We start from the raw sequence: 8,749 nt of genomic DNA, 5'->3' as shown, positions 1-8,749 counted from the left end.
GCTGGGAGGAGGGAGAAAAAACAAAGGGTCTGTGACCAAACCTTCCCCAGGAAGTGGGGTGCAAGAGTTGGGAGGATTTTGGGGGGAAAGACGTGTCCAAACTACGTTTCCCAGTAAACCCAGTTAAAGTTTGGTGGTGGCAGTGGAAATTCCAAGGGCAAAGGGTCAAATTAATTTGTACCTTGGGGAAGTTTTAACCTAAGCTGGTAAAAGTAAGCTTAGGAGATTTTCATGCAGGTCCCCACATCTGTACCCTAGAGTTCAGAGTGGGGAAGGAACCTTGACAGCATTACTGAAAAAACAGCTGCAGATTGACTCCTGCTAGCAAGAAGCTTCTGTACAATGTACAGTAAGATATTGGGCTTAACCCAACGCAGGGCTAGGCTGAATTAAAGTCAGTCAAAGTTTTGTCTGAGTAGGGTATGAGGCCCAGCTCCTCAAAGGTCTTTAGACTCCTAACTTCCACTGAAATCAGTGGAAGCTAGGAGCCTAAAGACCTACTGTAGAATTTGACCCAATAACAACAATAATAATAATAATAATAATTTGCATTTCTAGAGAGATTTTCTTCTTCAAAGCATTTTGCACACATGTTTTCTCACTCTCTGCTTCAAATAAAAGCCGTTATTGACAGACAATTATATTTTTCCGTCACAGCACAGACAAATAGGAGAGTGAAGAGAACACAGTTCATTAATGGGATTTTAAGCAGGTTCTCATATGGAAAAAAAATTAAAGATCCAGCACTCAGAAGATGACTCTGCTTAGCTGTGTGCCTTGTGGCTTAAAGCAGAATTCCAAGAACATTACTTCGCTTTTTGAAATGGTTTCTCAGTTAATGACAACTCAAAATATCTGCTTCCACCTAGTGGTGCGGGTTTGCATAACATGTGTTGTTTGTATTCCCTGTTTTCGATATCTTTGCCTAAAAGATAAAATACATCCGAATCTACTGAGACAATTCACACTTCTGCACAAAGCCACAACAGCACTAAGAATGTATATCTTTGTTAGCAAATAGGATCATTAGGGAGAAGGAAAAGGATAATCTCAGAAAGAGGCTCTCTCTTTCTCCTTCACTTTATTCTATCGAGGTTTTTCTACTGTTCTCATCAATGAAGTATCTGAGCAGCTTCCTCTAGTACATTAATAATATGACTCACATCTGTCATGGTAATATCTTTTATTGGACTAACTTCTGTTGGTGAAAGGACTGCACAGAGTTCTCCTTCAGGTCCTTGAAAGGTTATTTCTTTCACCAACAGAAGTTGGTCCAACAGAAGATATTACCTCAGCTAGGGTGACCAGATGTCCTAAGTGTATAGGGACAGTCCAGATATTCGGGGTTTAGGCGCCTATCAATCCCACCCCACCCCCATCACGATTTTTCATACTTACTATCTGGTCACCCTCTCCCTCACCCACCTTGTCTCTCTAATAGCCTCGGAATGACATGGGAGTTTGTTCTCCTGTCACAGACTGTCCCCTGAGAAAGCTCTATCTACTGCACAGACAAGCCTCATCCTTAGAGTAGAAAACTTCATGGTGCCTGAGAAATAGGCCCTGTCAGCCACAACCCTAATCCCAGGGATTTACCTGATATTTTAGATATACTGGGCCCTGGCCACTGAGCCCCTGGAAGAGAAGGACTGCAACCTGGAACCTGACTTAATGTGTTCACGTTGCAGAAGTATGTACACAGCATCTGAAGGCAAGCAACAAACAACACTTCAATGGTCACTGAATGAGGGGCCTGTGGAAAAAAATAGTACAATTGTGCAATTCAAGACTGTGTCAAAATGCACGTGCACAGTACTCAGACTCCCTGAATCCTGGCATTTCCAAACTTTCCATTGCTCAGTTTTGCAAACTTACTAATTGTTATTTTAATGCAGATTTTTATATATTTGTTGAGCGTCTAAAGATAGAAAAATACAGACATCAATTCATATCATTGTCGTGCAAAATCCCCTTTTCATTGTTTTTTTTTTTAAAGAAAAAAGTACAGGACTAGGTTCTGGCAATTTCTGTATTGAGCTGTAAAGAAAGGTATTTTTAAGGGTTTTGAACTGTCGAAACAGAGGCACAGAGATTGTCTCACACAGGGAGGAGTGGGTGATGCAGTGAACACTTTCCCAAGCCAGCAGAGTTGCTGGACCCCAAGAAATTCCCCCTCTATTCCTGAGCCAACCATGGCCAGAAGCAAGCAGACAGAAGGACAAAAGTAGCTCTCCATTTTAATAAAGGCTCTTGTAACTTCCTGGGTCAACTGGTCCCTTCCATTCTTTAGCTGACTATTACTCAGGCTCTTTTCTTACTGGCGAACTTGAATTTTGATTTTTCTACGTCATGGCCAGTCTTTATCGTCTCTCTTGTAAACTTGAATATAACAATCCCTGAGAGGACGTACTTTCTTGTTTTTTCCTGATTCGGCAATCATAGCTCTGGGGATTGAGCTCCCATTTAAGGTACTTTTAATGATGACCCCCAGTCCTTTATTTCATCTATCAGGATGTTCAAAGAGAGCAGCTACCCTTCACTGAATGCCACTGCTCTGACTTTGGATTCCCTTGTAGAATGTGTGGGGCTGGGGTAGTTGTCTCAGCTGGATTCTTAATCCAGAGGAAAGACGCTCTCCCCTGTTCAATCAAGATCAGGAATGGCACATAGATTTGGGAGAAAAAGTACATTTTACTTTTACTCTGTTTTCTTATTTCTCAAAAGGAACAGTACAACAAAGATAAAAACTCCATTGTGAATAATCAATATAGGTATTGATGTATCTTGTCTGAAATGGGACAGCTGCTCTTCTGCTCTCGGGATGGATGCTATATCAATAGATAAGATAAAAAGACAGGCCTAACTGAGAGACTGAACCCATAGGAGGGCCAAATTCTGCTCCTCGGTTACATGAGTACGTCGCTCCCCGACTAGGGCCCAAATCTGTGTAAAGAAGAGTAAATCTGGTCCCGAGGGAGTATCGAACAACTTCCAAACTGTATAAGGAGGGTGGTTGAGTCTACACTATAAAGACAGTTCCAAATATGGACCGCAGTTCAGGAAAGCAGCCTTATTCATCCAAGCATATGAATGATGTAAGAAAATTCTGAAAATGTGGATCTTAGATCATGGTCATAATTTAAAAAGATTAATTGACACAGCGGACACCATTCACATTTGAAACATAAAGTAGCTTAAAACTGTCCTAGCTTGAAGTGGTTTGAAACTGCTTCAGGAAATGTGGTCCTCTTACAAGTGTAGATGTGAGGTTGCATATATGGTAAAGCCATGTATACAGAATACATGCTGATTTTAATCCTACAAATTTCCTAAACACTATACAGAATATCTAATTGCTTATTTTTGAATCCTAATCAGAGAAAAATTAAAATGATTTGTGCAAGTAATTGAATTCTAAGGATTGTGTAACAACAAACACTCTTATTTTCTAGATCTACTGAGAGCTAGCTCTGAGAGAACAAAACAGTATTTTCAGTGTTTATGGTTCTTTACTGAAGCAGGTCTATTCTTTATCTAAGAACAGGAAAACAAAAGAATTCACAATATTGTTATCCCTTTTGACCTGAGCAATTAGTGAATATTTTGGGTCTTGTGAGTTGTTTCCATTAGGGGGAGAAATGGATGATGGAGTCAGGTATTTTTTTGACACAATCCTGCTTATTTACAAAGAATGTACACGAAGTTCTATTTCCCTAACGACAGCAGGAATAGTTTCTTGGCTCACAATTCCAAGCCTCTTTCTATCCAGCAGTCTACCATAAAGCGTGCATGCTCTCTCTCTCTCTCTCTCTCTCTCTCTCTCAACTTTTTCTGAGATCACGCTACAAATACTTCCCTGGGGCTCCTTTGTGCTTCTGCGGTGTCACACTCCCTCTCTTCCTCCCCCCCGCACCCCAAACCCCATCCCCCTGCATTTGCATTCAGACCCCAGTGAAAGCCCCTTCCACTGTATGGCTCAACTCCTATTCCAGCTTTACTTGATGGTGACTTCTATTAAGTCAGCCATCTATTCCACAAAAGAGCTTGATTGTTTTTACATTGATCCTGAATAAAGGACAACTGGTATGCCCAACAGGTTCAATTTGGCTTCCCCTTTCCCTGTTTTCATCTTGTTTTTATAAATCTGTATCTTGTACATGTCCACAAAAACCACAGCATTCTTTTATTTTTACTAACCTGAAACAGGATATTGAATGCATAATTTCAGTTACACCAATGTAAATCTGTGGTAATTCATTAGAATTATTCCATGTTTATCCTGGTGACAAAATATGTTAGCACGTCACTAGAGAAAACATGACACTTTTTGATAATTGTTATTGTTGCCGGCACCCAGTGCCGAGAGGCTAAACAACAGCTGAGGTTGGTTCGCTACCCAATAATCACAACGGGGTGAAGAAGCAGAAAAGTTTATTTGCAGCTGCAAAAAGGTACAGGGAGAATAAAATCTCCAATCCTGCACCCAGAGCAGGAAGTTACACAGGCTTTTATACATCCTTTTTCCCAGCATACCTATCCAATAGCAAGCTGCCCTAAGCATCCATATAGCCAGCCAATCCAGTTCCCAGCTAGTTCCCTTGTTCTCTGTATCATTTGTTAAACCATACATAAAGCTGCTTTATTCAGCATTGGTCTTCCATATCTGCCCTGTTTGGCCTTGTTTAGTTTCAGGCAGTCTGACTCTGCAACATATTGTTGCAGATCCTCAGCATAACTGCTGCGAGTGCCTCCAGGCGGGGGGCCAAGGACACTTGGGCCTAGTACACAGAGCTGCTGCGAGTGCCTCCAGGCCGGAGTGGGGGGGGGGCAAGGACACCTGGGCCTAGTGCGAGGGGGCTTCATCGACACTCGTGGTCTTCCATCCCCTCGAGATACCTAGTGGCCGTGCCCCAGTGTCCCCACTGACCTCCCACATCTGAACTCCCAGCCAGAGCCCGTACGTGCTCCACCACTAGAGGCCCTGATGCAGCAAGCCACCCCATACAGCAAAACAAAACTACTTCCCACATGGCATTAGGCTGGCAAACGATAATAGAGAAAGATGAGAACTTGCTCTAACAGGGGTTCTCAAACTTCATTGCACCACGACCCCCTTCTGACAACAAAAATTACTACGCGACCCCAGGAGGGAGAACCAAACCCTGAGCCCGCCCAAGCCCTAGCTCCCCCGGGCCAGAAGGGGCCAAAGTCAAAACCCAAGGGCTTCAGGCCCAGGCAGGGAGTGCGGGGAGCTGTAACCTGATCCCAGGGCTGAAGCCCAAGTCTCAGCGCTCAGGCTTGGGCTTCAGCCCTGGGCCCAGGCAAGTCTAACTCCAGCCCTGGTGACCCTATTAAAAAGGGATCCCGACCCACAGTTTGAGAATCGCTGTGCAGTAACATGCTCTGATGATTGGTGATACTTGGTTTCCTCACAAAGACATGCACAAGGTTACATGGAACTCATCAGATGGTTAAACCACAAACCAGACTGAGCACATGTCAGGAGACCGGGTTGTAGGTGGTCAGGAATAGTGGTCAGACTGGGAGTCATGCCTAGTGGTGAGTGTCCAAATGCCAAAAGCAGGGATTGAGACAGGGCCAAAACCAAGAAGCAGGTCCAAAGATTAGAACTAGAGTCAGAATCCAAATGCCAGAGCCAAGAATCAAGTAGGGTGACCAGACAGCAAATGTGAACAATTGGGATGGGGGTGGGGTAATAGGAACCTCTATAAGAAAAAGACCCCCAGATCAGGACTGTTCCTATCAAATCGGGATATCTGGTCACTCTAGAATCAAGAGAGAGTCGGAGTCAGGAATCAGAGCCAAGGGTCAGAACCGGATCACCGGGGGCAGGGAAGAAGGGAGCGCAGGGCTGGTTCTGAGGCAGGAGCAAGGCTGGGTGTAGGACAGGATCTGGGCTGAAGCTGTGGAGGAACAGAGCAGAAGCAGGGCTTGGCAAGAGCTGAGCCCAGGGAGGCAGAGAATCACTGAGCACCCAGCGAGCGACTGCTGCTGCTGAGTTTAAGAACCAGACAGCTAACTTCTTCAGCCAATCTGGCAGGGTGGTCCAAGCAGGACAGTGTCGGAGGATGGTGCCGTGGGGAAGGCAAGCAGAGCTTCATCATCATGGGCTTGCTTCTGGACGGCGCCGTGCCTTGTGGGGCCGGAGGTCTATCTTGCCTGGTGGGAAACTGCGGTGCCATCATGGCAATCAAGTCCCTGGCCACCTCAAACGTGTCCAGGATGGAAGGAAGCTCCTGCTCCTCCACCTGGCACTCTCTAGCAGGAGGGTCCAGTGGCACCAGACTTGACGGATCCCTCTGCAGGCCCAAAGTCGACAGTGCTGATCCCTGCGTAGGACGCAGATCGCTTATGCTGTCAGACTCAGTGCTCTGACCATGGGTGAGCGCCCTCTATTCGTCTTCTTGTGCTGCTTAGGTGGCATTGATGAGTGCGAGCCGTAGTTTCTCTAACAGAGGCCAGAGCCGGCAGGGGACGGAGGACTGCCTCCATAAGGAGTTCTTTGAGCCTGAAGTCCCTTTCTTTCTTTGTTCTCGGGCGGAGAACTTTGCAGCTCTTGAAGTGAGCTGTTTGATGTGCCTCCCCCAGACACTTTAGGCAGGAGTCATGGGGGTCGCCCATTGAGATGAGCTTGTAGCAGGTCCCGCACGGCTTAAACTCTTGGGATGGAGGCATGTGCCGAACCCCAAGAGGGAAGGGAACTGGTCTTGGGGGAACCCCCCACTTCTATCAAACTAATTACTGAAAACTAACCCTAACTAATTAACTATTTACAGGTTAACAGAAAGTCCAATCACTGGGAAACTGCTTGCGGAGGCAAGAGAGACACACAGCTCCAACGACCGTCAGAGGCAGTAAGAACGAATTGAAAAGGTGGCGGGTCGGCAGGGACCTATATACACCTCCATGAAGGCGCAGCTCCGGGGGCTCCACAGCTGACCCGACGGGTACTGCTTGGGGAAAAACCTTCCGACGACTGTGCACGCGGCATACGCACACCTACTTGGAATCGACATGAGCAAGCACTCGAAGAACTTGGCAGATTCCCCCACAATGAAACCCTAATTCAGGGCAGCTTTACCATTAATCTGTGCGTTAGATTAGGAGTCAGCAAGCACCTGACAGGGCTGTAGCCATGGGTGGGCCTGAGTGGGCTGTGGCCCACCCACTTAGCATCCAGGCCCACCCAGATCGGGGCTGGAGCCCCCCGAATCCACAGGCTGGGATTCCCAACACTGGGTCGGTGTCCATCCGTGTCCCGCTCCTGCCAGCGCCACATGCTGCTGCCCTGGTCTCCAGCCCTGCCCCTGCAAGGTACACCCCCGCCCTCCCCCAGGCAGCCTCATGGTCAGGTGCCTGCTGAGCAGTGAAGGACGGCTAGAGATGGCGGGGGAGGCAGGTCTCCCTATCCCCAACCGCCCCATCATTGCCCGCCCAGTTTCCCTGCCCTAGCTACGCCACTGCCTGTAAAGAAGGAAAGTGCTCTCTTCAAATCACCACTCTGCCAGCAAAAATTGCTGAAGACTGGTTCTTATCAGCCTTCCCTTGAAACTTCAGCAAAGCCTGAAATACAGACCCTGGGAGAATTCGTCTGAGAGGAGATCCCGACAAAGGTGTGGTGAAGTCAAGGGGTAGTCTGTCGTATAGCAGAGGGTACAGTTTCTCAACCAAGAAACAGGCCTTCTATCCCCAATATTCAGCTAAGCTCTGTTCACGGTACCTCTACCACTACCCGACCGCAGAAAAGGTCTCATTGAAAAGCGGCTCTCTGACAAGGCCCCCTTTGTGCACTGGAAAGTGATCTCAGCAGGATTAGAATTAAATCCCATTTCCTTTACCCTTTTTAGGAACACTAGTACAGCTGCTTCAGTCTCCAGAGTGCTTTAGAAGCATTCCCAAGAGCATTCCCATGAGACAAGTCATCCCGTCGTACTCGTGGGGGAAAAGGCGGGCACACACAGCCTGACACATTTCAGGCAAGTCACTTCATACTGAGAAAACTCTCAGGAGTCCTGCTAGAAGCTGCCGTTACACAATAATGCTGAATTTACTCCATTTGCTTTTCCATGACCATAGTGTGATGCCACAAACGCAGGATAATGACACCATAGCAGGCTCAAGTTCAAGGAGAGGAAGAACTGGGTTACAGTCTATGCATATATTTTATTCTCATGCAGAGACCCAATAACAACAATTGTATCTAACTCACTGATCCCCACTCATTCAGCATCTGACCTCTTCCTTGCCTGCCCACCCCCAGACACCCTAGTGCAGTGGAGGAAATAGACCGCAGGAGCTGGAGGAGGGCACCTGCATGGCGCAGCAGGTAAGAGCTCTGACTATGTGCCACAAACAGACCTCTGGTATGGAACTCGAGATGGGCGTGCCCCTCCACCCTCCCTAAATGGCAGTCCTGGCCAAGGCTCCCACGGCTTCCCCACAGCTGCTTGTGTCATTCCCACATTTTTGCAGTGCGGGTGCAGCAACAGGGGCAAGAGTCGCGCACTGGCTGTATGGAGGTGGGAGATCACCCTGAAGCCCCCCGCCTCCCCTGAGACATGGACTCAGAGGTGAGGCTGCACCCGACCCTGACACAGTGCCAGGGCTGAGCCTCTTCAGAAACACGCAGGGACTCTGCCCATCTGCACTAAGCTGTAATGTATCTATAGCCTGAAAAAGAAAACTCAGAGAGAAGGGAAGAAGCAGCTGATAGGGATGGGAGAGAATG

Source organism: Caretta caretta, chromosome 20 (assembly GCF_965140235.1).
Source record: "Caretta caretta isolate rCarCar2 chromosome 20, rCarCar1.hap1, whole genome shotgun sequence".
Taxonomy (NCBI): Eukaryota; Metazoa; Chordata; order Testudines; family Cheloniidae; genus Caretta; species Caretta caretta.
Note: the sequence above shows the minus strand (reverse complement) of the source record.